The sequence below is a fragment of the Myotis daubentonii genome, chromosome 10, assembly GCF_963259705.1.
Source record: "Myotis daubentonii chromosome 10, mMyoDau2.1, whole genome shotgun sequence".
In the NCBI taxonomy this organism is placed as follows: domain Eukaryota; kingdom Metazoa; phylum Chordata; class Mammalia; order Chiroptera; family Vespertilionidae; genus Myotis; species Myotis daubentonii.
In genome coordinates, this window is record NC_081849.1 from 9,468,777 (window position 1) to 9,480,961 (window position 12,185).

At 40.7% G+C, this 12,185-nt stretch overlaps 1 pseudogene; it reads left to right on the forward strand.

Moving 5' to 3' along the window:
- The first annotated feature begins 900 nt into the window (after nt 1–900).
- On the forward strand, nt 901–2,172 carry LOC132211400 (nuclear prelamin A recognition factor-like; annotated as a pseudogene).
- The last annotated feature ends 10,013 nt before the right edge of the window (nt 2,173–12,185 follow it).

Sequence of the window (12,185 nt, forward strand, 5' to 3'; positions counted from 1 at the left end):
GGGAAAGTTTATCCAAAGTATCATGGAGACTGCCTTCTCCATCACTAATACTAGAACTGATCTCTTGAATGGGTTGCAATGAACCTCAAATATCATTGAGTTGTTGCAAGAATTAAAGGCAGTAATGTATGCCAGGTATCTATAATAATAAAAGCATAATATGCTAATTAGATTGGATAGCCAAACAACCTTCTGGATGTCATTCCAGATGTCCTTCTGAACAAAGTTGCAGTGGTGGGGACTGAGGTAGAGGTGGTTAGGGGCAGTCGGGCAGGCAGGCAGAGTGGTTAGGGGTGATCAGGCAGGCAGGCAAGCAGTTAGGGATGATCAGGCAGGCAAGTGGTTAGGGGTGATCAGGCAGGCAGGTGAGCAGTTAGGGGCAATCAGGCAGGCAGGTGAGCAGTTCGGGGCAATCAGGCAGGCAGGTGAGTGGTTAGGGGCGATCAGGCAGGCAGGCAAAATGGTTAGGGATGATCAGGTAGGGAGGCAGGTAGGCAAGCAGTTAGGAGCCAGTGGTCCTGGATTGCGAGAGGGTGCAGACCGGGCTGAGGGACCCCTCCCACCCCTGTGCACAAATTTCATGCACTGGGCCTCTAGCATAATATAAATCATCAACAGAATCTCTCTATATAAAAAGCCAGTGACCAACCAGAACCGCCACCAGCCTGGTCAGCAGCCACTCCCTCCCTCAGTAGTCCTGCAGGGTTGATCTCCAGAAAATGGGCCAGGCACCGACAGACCAGTACTGCCGGCAGGATCCTTATAGCACCGCCAGCCTCCTGGAACTCAGCCTCGGGCACCTTGGCATTTCCCCTTCCTAGAAGTTCCGCAAGGAACTGTGACTGCTCTCCCCTTCTTCCTCCAGGTCTCGCGCTCTGGCCCCCGCCTGCCCTGCTCCAGATGAAGTGTGATCACTGCATGCATGAAAGGAATATAGTAAAAATAAAACCCAAACTGATGACCAAGAGAATGCCACAGCCGACATCCAGAGTCCGGCTCAGGAGAACGGAGAGAAGGGAGAATTCCATAAGTTGGCTGATGCCAAGATATTTCTGAGTGACTGTCTGGCATGTGACAGTTGTGTGACCACAGAGGAAGGAGTCCAAGTTTCTCAGCAGAATGCCAAGGACTTCTTCCATGTTCTGAACCTTAATAAGAAATGTGATACCCCACAGCACAAGGTGCTGGCAGTGTCCGTGTGTCCTCAGTCTCTGTCTTATTTTGCTGCTAAATTCAGCCTCAGTGTCACTGATGCATCCAGAAGGCTCTGCGGCTTCCTCAAAAGCCTTGGGGCACACTGTCTTTGACATGAAGATAGCTGCGGACTTCAGCATCCTGGAGAGTCAGAAGGAATTTGTGTGGGTACTGCCAGCCCCTTGAGGAAGAGCCCCAGCTATCCATGCTGACCTCCGCCTGCCCTGGCTGGGTCCATATGCGGAGCGCGTGCTGGGTCACCCCATCATGCCCCACCTCTGGACGGCCAAGTTCCCCAGCGGATCATGGGCTCTCTGGTGCAGGATTACTTCGCCAGATGGCAGAACCTGTCCCCAGACAAGATTTTCCACGTCATTTTGGCCCCGTGTTATGACAAGAAACTGGAGGCCCTTCGAGAAGATGTTCCCACAGCTTTGCATATTCCCGGGTGCTGACTGCGTGCTAACCTCAGTGAAATTGTCCAGATAATGGAGCAAAGTGACCTGGCCATGAACGCTGTCGCCATGGACACTCTGTTTGGAGACGTGAAGGAGGAGGAGGTGAGGCTCCACGAGGGTGCCAGCTCCGACGGGCACCTGGCGCACATCCTCAGGCACACGGCCAAGGAGCTGTTCAATAAGGACATGGGGGTGCTCACCTATCGCACCTTGAGGAACAAAGACCTCCAGGAGGTCACCCTTGAAAAGGATGGAGAGGTTCTGCTACGCTTTGTGGCTGCTTATGGCTTTCGGAACATCCAGAAGTGGTCCTGAAGCTGGAGAGGGGCAAGTTCCCCTGCCACTTCATGGAGGTCCTGGCCTGAGCTGGGCCTGCCTAAGCGGCAGGGGCCAGGCCCGGGCAGAAGACGGGTGTGCGGACAGGGACAGGGCGCTGCGGTGGCAGATGGAAGGCATCTAAGTCGCCATCCTGGTGTGGCCCCCGGAGACCAGCGCCCACATGCAGAAGCTGTACCAGGAGTGGCTGGGGCAGGGGGGACTCCCCCTGGGCCCAGGTGGCCCTGCGCACCACCTAGCAGGGCCAGGGCAGCCTGCCAGCAGCCGGGACATCAAGTGGTAAAGTTCCAGCAGATGCCGGGCCTGCAGGCCGCCTGAGGAGGGGTGTCAGACGCGTGAAGGAAAGGCTTAGCGTCTTTGTCATCCCTTTGGTTTTCAGAATTCCCTGCTCCCCATCTGCTGGCTCCCTCCCTCTGAGGGATGCTGTTGTTGTCACATGGGTGCAACTGGAATATTGTATCTTGAGAAGATTGCCCCAATGTATGTAACCTTTTATCTGACGATGACAAATCCCAAAGAACAAGAATGGAGACAGACTACTGTCCTTTAGACTTAAAAAACCGCAGAAGTGTCCTGCGAAGAGCTGAGACTTGGTTCTGCCCACGCATTTCAGAGAGATTGGATGAGGAAATGGCCCGGTTTGGCCCGGACTTCACCCACTTATGTTACTCCTGAAGGTGTCTTTGCCACAATGTGAATAAGCTGCCACCTTTTGGAGTAGGGGCATTATGAAAGTCTGCATTCCTAACTTTTCTTGAAACGGATCTACGTTCTGCAGCTGTGGCCACCGTCCTGAGACCAGGTCCTGTCGACCAGGTCCTGTTGCTGGTAATCAGGGGGCACTGGAGTGGAGTGCCCCGCTGCCACACACACACCCCATGCCCTTTTATGTTCAGGGATTGAACTGAACTCACTTTGGGGGAGGCCTGGCAAGGGCGACAGGTGTCACAGATGGAAGGATGGAGAATGGAGAGGCGGACACCCTGCTCAGTCCCTCTCTGGGTGGGTCAGGCAGATGAAGGCCGGCCAGCCTGCACCACAGTTGGGTGAGATAGCGTCTTCTGTGTCTACCTCTCACCCCGTGGGCCCGGCCACTCCCCTCAGCTCCGGGCAGCCCTCTGCGTTCCTCCACAGTGCACTCTGCCCTCACATGCTGCTCGCCCTAAATGAGAAGGAAGAGAGCAGTTGGCCCACAGATAAACTACACAGAAAGATCCGCAGCCACCACAGAGCCCAGCACCCGTGCACGTTAGGGCCGTCCTGTGAAGTGAGGCCTGTGGCTGGCCTGGTGTTGGTTTCTAGAGCACTTAGGTTCTGTTACCATGAGGGTGACATTCTTCTTGAACCCCTCAGCCTGTTAGATTTCCCTCATTCATGTGTTATTGTACCTGTGCACCCATCTGGGTTGATAACTGGGACATTGTGTGAAATTACCTATTTTTCTGCTTCCAATCTATTTACAGTGGGGTTTCATCCTCTGTGGTAATGTAGATCTATTTCTGACTATGGAATAAACAGTTGAAGTGTCAAAAAAAAAAAAAAAAAAAAAAAAAAGGCCGCCAGGTGGCTCTTGACAACTGGTGGGAACAACAGCAGGATGGATCCTGGATCCCGGGCCGGCAAGGGCATCCCACTGCCCACCTGGAGGACTGATAGTGTCCTGGCTCCCCCCAACCTTCCTCAGGACCCCACCCCTGCATGAATTCGTGCACCGGACCTCTAGTTATGCTATAAAAATCCAGTATCCAAGCAGAAGAAACACAGTCAAAGATGTTAGGAAAAAAAGCAACCTAACTTCAGTATTCTCTTGGGGACATTACATATCAGTAGTCAACCAAGCAATACATAGAGTCATAAAGGTGCCTGGCTGGTGTGGCTCAGTGGTTGAGCATTGACCCAGGAACCAAGAGGTTGTCAGTCTGATTCTTGGTCAGGGGCGTGCAGGAGGCAGCCAATCAAGGATGTTCCTCTCTCTCATCGATGTTTCTATCTCTCTATCCCTCTTCCTTCCTAAGAGTCATAAGGGTAACCTAAGGTGACCCCAATATCAGCCAGGTTTTTATTCATGTGTGAAGATAACCTAAAAATAAACTTAAATACACAAGAAAGTCTACAATAGAATGCCCATCTGTTCTAAGAAATTTACTTGAGCAAGGAATCCTTCAACAACAACAACAAAAGAGCAACTCTCTTTGTTCTATTTAATGTTCTGTATATTGCATTCACTTCTGTCTAACATTGATATTGCTCTATTTGTACTCTTGCTCCCTCTCCCTCTCTCTCCCTCTTTCTTTTTAATCCTCAACTGAGGACATGCTCATTGATGAGAGAGAGAGAGAGAGAGAGAGAGAGAGAGAGAGAGAGAGAGAGAGAGAAATGTCAATGTGAAAGAGATTGATTAGTTGCTTTCTGTACGAACCCCTCTCCCCTCGTCCCCTTACCCCCCATGGAAGCTGCAACCTAGGCATGTACCCTGACTGGGAAATTGAACCCACAACTTTTCAGTATAGGAGGGTGGGGGATGCTCCAACCAACTGAGACGCACCCATCAGGGCCTCTTTTTATTTGTATACTTTTTTTTTCTACCCTTGTATATTCAATCTATGAATTACATTGTTTTAGATATTATCTTGTATAGAGTATATGGCTGCGACTCCTTTCTTTTACCTTGTCTCAACTAAGGAGTTAATTTATTTTAAAAAGTGGTTTCAATCTCACCTTCATTTCTATGATAGACATTGTACTTAATTCTATTGTATTAGTATTTACTTTTGTATGATCATATTTTTGGCTTTCTTGCTGTGTTCTGTTGCTGTATGACATCTGTTTCCTTTATGTTCCCTCCCAACTTCTCCACACATCTCAGTAGCTTGAAAGTATATACTGTAGCATATTTTTAGATGGACTAGTAATTATATCCATTAATGTAAATATCTTTATTTTACAGCTTGAGAAATAAAATGATATATATTGACACACTTCTATAAAAGATGACACATTAGCAAATGTCTTTTTAAACTCCCTATCTTTTTAGCATTAATATTTTTGTCCTTATGTAGCTTTTGTGTATATCACAGTAACACTTTCATTCTCATTTGTAGAGAGCTATATTACTTCAGTAATTTGGGTTTGCCAGAGCAAAAAGATTTTTAAAATATACCAAATGCATTGAACAATTATTATACATAATTTTCATTAATGGAATGTCCCATACTTAGTGCCTTTTAAAGAGAAACCAAATAGTCATTTTAAGTGCTATGAAACATTTACAAAACCACCAGATATTAGGCAACAACAACAAAAAAATAAATATTTTAGATTGGAAAGAATACAAATATATATTCTGACCACAAGGAAATACAATTAGAAATTCATGACAGAAAAGGAATAAATACTGTGAATGACCAGTTACTAGTATATACATTTCAAGGCTAGTTATAAGGGGCATGGCTGCAGTTGGGGGTGGGTCAGGGCCCCACTGATTATACTTTAGGGATATGCAGGCAGAGGACCTTTTTGGAGGACCCATGCTTTTGAAATCCCTTGCTTTCCCTTCCTGCACACAAATCCATGGTGATGTTCTCTAAAGTATATGGTGAGTTCTGCACTTTCAATCTATTCTGAGTGCAGGTCATAAAAAGGTAGAGAGACTGGTTTTTGTTTGTTTGTTTTTCCTCCAGGCATTTTGTTACTCATGTTTTCAAAGGAAAGACTTTGGGGGAAAACTTAGTAAATAATAAGTCAATATGCATAAGTAGCATGCACCTTCTGACCCTCTTCCCTTTCAAAAAATGAAATGAGTGATGTCATTATAAAGAGAAAGACACCTTAATTTATTCTCTAATTTGGAAAACCCACTGGGGGTAGGGGAGAACCTTGATAGTCATAGGCAGGAAAGTGAGAGAAATCAGTGTTGCTAGAATCACTGTTTCTCAGTTGTCAGAACATTTTAATGAAATGCCAGTCGTTCATGCCAAATCCTGAAGGAAACTGCAGGGTACTAATTGATGAAATGATTTTGTTCTTAAATGGAGTCTAAACTATAATAAATTCTCTCCCATTTTGCAGAGCACAGCACTCTATAAGTTTGAAAGGTAAGACATACTTTTCGTATGTATAAACGGAGGAATGCATTTGAAAATAAAAATTTTAATTATGTTTGACATCTCAGGCCCAGTGCTGTCATCCTGTAGGAAGTAACATCTTTTTTGACATCCCTAGTGGTAGAGACTTTAAATCAGTTTCCACATTGCTTTTCTGCTGGCTAATCAGAATGGATGATGTGACATTCTTCTTACCAACTCATTCACAGGGAAGAAAAGATGGGCAGAGAAGCAAGGCTGGGCTCAACTGATATGATGAATTTAAATGAAAAAAATCTAAATATATTATATTTAAGCTTTAATTCACTGCAAAATTTGAAAATTCTCTTTTAATGAATGATTGTACAGTTTTTTTCCTTATTCCTGGTACATACCTTTGCTTTGACTTAAAACTAAAAGAATGTTTATTTAAAAAATAATAGAATATTAAGTCATATTTTACATCTCAAGTTCAAGGTTTGAATTAGAGAAAGTTGATTTGCTATTTGATATAAAAGGGGCTGGAAAGATCTTTTTATACTTGTGTTTCAAATTTCAGGTATTAGAAAGCCATCATATTTTATTGTTGTTTTTTTATTTTGATGATTGTATAGTCTTAACATCTCTTGATTCACTATGTACATTAGATTTAAAAGCATAATCCATGGAAACAGCTCCCTATAGTAACCACTACTTCCATGCTGGTGGAACTTTTTTAAAGACACACCAACATGATTTTAGGTTTCTCTTGTGAAGAAAAAACAAAATTTCTATTTGAATATTCAGGATTTTTCTCAAAACTTTACCTGCATTATTTGGGAAATAATAAAGTTGCTTCCATTCTCTTTTTATTTTTAAGTGTGTAAGCATATACTTCATATTTCTACTTAGCAATATGTTTATCAGTACATCTCCTAGGGCAAAGGAAACTAAGGAGAAAATAATCAAATAGAATTAAATCAAAATAAAAAGCTGCTGCACAGCAAAAGAAACCATCAACAAAATGAAAAGAGAGCCCGCTGCATGAGAGAACATTTTTGCCAGTAATACATCTGATAAAGGGATAATTTTCAAAACATATAAGGAACTCATACAACTTAACAAAACGATGACAATCCAATTAAAAAATGGGTAAAGGATCTAAATAGATACTTCTCCAAATGGACATACAGGTGGCCACAAGACATATGAAAAAATGCTCAAAGTCACTGATCATCCAAGAGATACAAATTATCACTTCCTGCCTGTCAGGATGGCTATCATCAACAAATCAACAAATGACAAGTGTTGGTGAGGATGTGGATAAAAGGGAACCCTCATGCACTGCTGGTGGGAATGCAGACTGGTACAGCCACTATGGAAAACAGTGTGGAGTTTCCTAAAAAAATAAAAAATGGAACTGCCATATGACTTAGTGATCTCACTTCTAGGAGTATATCCTAAGAAACTTGAAACACCAATCAGAAATAATGTATGCACCCCTATGTCTATAGCAGCACAATTTATAATAGCTAAGATTTGGAAACAGCCCAAGTGCCCATCAGCAAATGAGTGGATAAAACAAGTGGTCACACATTTATACAATGAAATACTACATGGCTGTAAAAAAGAAAGAACTCCTATCATTTTCAGCAGCATGGATGAACCTAGAGAGTATTATGCTAAGTGAAATAAGCCAGTCAAAGATAAGTATCACATGATCTCACTGATACGTGGAATCTAATGAACTGAGTAAACGGATGAACAAAATAGATCCAGATACATAGAACCATGGAACAGACTGAGGAATTTCAGAGGGAAGGTGGGGGTTGGAGAGTGGGTGGGGAGAGATTAACCAGGGAACTTATATGCATACTAGAGGCCCAAAGCACAAAATTTGTGCTAGAATAGGCCTTCCTTCCCCTGGCTGCTGGTACCAGCTTCCATCTGGCACCCGAGACCTGGGCTTCCCTCACAATCCTGGCTTCGTCCGGGCTGTAAGGGAGCATTTATGTATCCAACTTAGGAGCAGCTAAACACATAAAGCAATTCTCGATGGATATCAAGGGAGAGACTGACAGTAATACAGTCATAGTAGATGATTTTATCACACCATTGACATCAATGGGTAGATTTTTCCAGTTTGAAATCAAGAAGGAAATAGAGGTCTTAATTTACACACCATATAATATGAATTTAATTGATATCTTCAGAGCATTTTAAAATCAGCATAATATATATTCTTTTTGAGTGCACATGGCACATTTTCTGGAATAGATCACATGTTGAAAGAAAAAAACAAATCTCAATAAATTCAAGAAGATTGAAACCATATGGTATGAAACTAGAAATTAATTACAAAAAGAAAACCCTGAAAAACACACAAACACATGGAAGCTAAATAACATGCTGCTAAACAACAAATGGGTTACTAATTAGCTCAAGAAAGAAATCAAAAGACACCTTGAGACAAATGAAAATGAGAACAGAGCAACCCACATTTTATGATAGACTGAAAAAGCAGCCCTCAGAGAAAAATTTATAGCATTACAGACCTACTTCAAAAAACAAGAAAATTATCAAACCAACAATTTAATCTTACACATAAAGAAACTAAAAGAGGAACAATAAACAAAGCCCAAAATGAATCATAGGAAAGAAATAATAAAAATCAGAGAAGCAATAAACAAAATAGAACCTAAAAAAACACAAAAGGTTAATGAAACCAAGATCTGGTTCTTTGAAAAGATAAACAAGATTGATAAACCACTAAATAGTCTCATCATGAAAAAAGAAGGAGAACCAAATAAATAAAAGGAGAAATAATAATGGACACCACAGAAATAAAAAATATTGTAAGAAAATATGAATAACTACTTTCCACAAATTGGACAATCTGTACACAAGTGGATAAATTTCTAAAAGCATACAGTCTCCCAAAAGTAAATCAAGAAGAAACACCAAGTTTGAACAGAATTATTACAACTAAGGATATTGAAACAGTTACAGAAAACCTCCAACAAATAAAATTCCTGGACTGGATGACTTCATGGGTGAATTTTATCAAACATTCAAAGAAGAATTAAGACCTATCCTTCTCAAACTTTTCTAAAAAATTAAGTAGGAAGAAAGACTTCCAAGCTTATTTTATAAGGTCAGCATTATCCAAATTCCAAAACCAGATAATGACACTACAAAGAAAGAAAACTATAGACCAATGTACCTGATGAACACAGACACTAAAACCAGCAACAAAGTATTTGCAAACCGAATCCAGCAATACGTTACACACATCATACAACATGATTAAGTAGTATTTCTTCCTAGGATGCAAGGTTGGAACAATATCTGCAAATCAATAAATGTGATACAACACATTAGCAAAAAGACGGATAAAAATCATATGATCATATCAATAGATGCAGAAAAAGTTTTTGACAAAATCCACACACATCTATATATATAAAAGCCTAAGCGACTGGCTGATTATTCAACTGGTAGCTATGATGCACACTGACCATCAGGGGGCAGATGCTCAACGCAGGAGCTGCTGAGCTGCGGTGACTTGGCAGTTGCTGTTCTCGGGTGACACCTGGAACCAGAAAGGAGGGAGCCTGATTCCGGGGTGCATCACCCAAGAACCACCCTCTTGCAATCTAGGACCCCTTGGGGGATGTCGGAGAGCCAGTTTCAGACCGATCCCTGCTGGCCAGGCAAGGAACCCCACTGGTGCAGTAATCCGTGCACTAGTTTATGATAAAATTTCTCAGAAAAGCGAGAATAGAGGATATTAGGCCAATAGGGCAATACAATTCTTAATGGCCATGTTGTAAACTTGCCATTACAGGAGAATGAAAGACCAGGAAAAACTCACTGGACACCAGGAATCAGATCATATAAGGAATGGAAACTGTCCTGATCGTACACTTGCATTCCATCTGCATTCCAAGCCTACCAGCTTAGCCCCCAAAACCACTGATGACAAGTTTCCCACCAGTGACTGCATATAAGGATGAAACTCCATCTTTTGGGGCTGCCATCATTGACCCAACGTCCCCTTGGCTTGGTGTTGTGCAGCCCTTCCCTTTGGATATCTCATCCCTCATCTTTAAATAAATTGAATTTTCTTAAGTCTACATCTGAGATGGCTATTTAGCCTAACCATGTGCACTACCATGCTAACCATCCACCATGTTCACCTTTCAGAGGGAACATATCACAACATAATAAAAACCATTATGACAAACCCACAGCTGAGATTATGCTCAATGGGGAATATAAAGAGCATTTCCCCTAAAATCAAGAACAAGACAGGAATGTGCACTTTCACACTCTTATTCAACAGAGCACTAGAAGTCCTAGCCACAGCCATCAGACAAGAGGAAAAATAAAAGGCATTCAAGTTGGAAAAGAAGAAGTAAATTGTCATAATTTGCAGCTGACATGATACTGTATATAAAGACCTCTAAAGATTCCACCAAAAAAACTATTAGAACTGATATATGAATTTAGTAAAGTAGCAGGTACAAAATAAATAGCCAGAAATAAGTTGCACTTTTTTTACACAAATACATATGAATAAAATAACCCAAGAAGGTAAAAGACTTGTTCTGAAAAGACTCTGAAGACAGAAATTGAAGAAGATACAAATAAATGGAGGCATATACTATGCTCATTGATGGGAAGAACTAACATTGTAAAAATGTCCATACTTCCTAAAGCAATCTATGATAATGCAATTCTTATCAAGACACTGATGACGTCTTTCACAATACTAGAACAAATAGTTCAAAAATTTATATGGAACCATAAAATACCCGAAATAGTCACAGCTATCTTAAGGGAAAAAAAATAACAAAGTTGAAGGAATCAAGCTACCTGATATCAAACAATACTACAAAGCCATAGTAGTCAAAACAGCATGGTACTGATATTAAAAACCAGCCATATAGAGCAATAGAACAGAACTGAGAGCACAAAAATAAACTTATGCTTATATGGTCAATTAGTATTTGACAGAATAGGCAAGAACATACAAATGGGATAAAGACATTTCAATAAATGGTGTTGAGAAAATTGGATAGATTAATACAAGAAGATGAAACTAGACCACCTTCTTATACCATATACAGGAAAACTATCATGTTTGGGGAGTAAGGGGGTAGTGTAGGTGGAAGAGGGCATAAAGGGGATAAATGGTGATGGAAAAAATAAAATAAAAATTAACTCTATATAGATTAAAGTCTTAAATGTAAGAATCAATACCATAAAAATTCTAGAAGAAAACATGGAGTAAAATCTCAGACATTTCTGTTAGTAATATATTTTCTGATATATCTCCTCAGACATGGGAAGTAAAAGATAAAATAAACAAATGGGACTACATCGAAGTAAAAAGTTTTTGCATAACAAAAGAAGCCATCAACAACATTAAAAGACAACCCATTGACTGGAAGAACATATTTGCCAATGATACATCTGATAAAGGGTAAATGTATAAGCTTTATTAAGACCTTATACAAGTAAACATTAAAAAGAACAATCCAATTTAAAAAATGAGCAAAAACAGTAGACACTTCTCCAAAGAAAGCATAGAGATAGCCAAGAAACATATGAAATGATGCTCAATATCACTAATCATCAAAGACAAATTAAAATCTCAATGATGAAGTATCAGAAATGGCAACTAAGAAAACAATCCCATTTGCTATAGTACTAAAAGTAAATAAATCAAATACTAGGAATAAATTTAATCATGAATGTAAAAAACCTGTACTCCAAAAATTATAACACTGAAGAAATAAGTCAAAGGAGATACAAATAAATAGAGGTATATACAATGTTCATGCATAGAAATAATTAACATTATTAAAATGTCCAAACTACTCAAAGCAATTTATAGATTCATCATAATTTCTATCACAATTTTCGCAGAACTAGAAAAAATATTCTACGCATTTATATGGAACCACAAAAGATCTCACATAGCCACAGCAATCTGTAGAAGAACAAAGTTGAAGGAATCATGCTACCTGATATCAAACTGTACTACAAGGCCATAATAAACAAAACAGCCTGGTACTAGCATAAAAACAGACATATCCTATATAATAAAGAGTTAATATGCTAATTAGAC